The sequence below is a fragment of the Anthonomus grandis genome, chromosome 10 (assembly GCF_022605725.1).
Source record: "Anthonomus grandis grandis chromosome 10, icAntGran1.3, whole genome shotgun sequence".
Taxonomy (NCBI): Eukaryota; Metazoa; Arthropoda; class Insecta; order Coleoptera; family Curculionidae; genus Anthonomus; species Anthonomus grandis.
This window is the reverse complement of record NC_065555.1, coordinates 17,743,219-17,743,701: the sequence shown is the minus strand read 5'-3', so window position 1 is coordinate 17,743,701 and position 483 is coordinate 17,743,219.

Sequence of the window (483 nt, the reverse complement as noted above, 5' to 3'; positions counted from 1 at the left end):
GAGAAAACAGACTTTTAAATCAAAGACATAGGCAAATGTTTTCATCTCTTTTCTTTTCATTACGTGTGTCCATGGCGTTTGTCGAATTTTGATTCATAGCAAAATGAAGCGGCAACAATGTAAAAGTGACTTTAAAACCCGCAAGGCGACGTTGCCATGTATCTTAATTATCTTGACGCACATGTTCACAGATTGTAGCAGTAAAAGTCATTACGGATAGAATTGATGGATTTTTTTAAACTTATTTTCGTTGTTTTATTATATTTTACCGGTTTCTTTTTCGGGAATAAAACTACATCGGCAACATTGTAAATTTGACTTTAAGGCGGCACATTTTAATGTTTCCTGGGTTGCCATATGTATGTCTTACCTTAAGGCACATGTTCATGGATCCTTAAGCGTTTCTTGCGGGTTTCTGGCAATATAAATGTTCTATACAGGATACCTCAAGTAGAAACTATGGGGCCAATTGAATTGAATTGA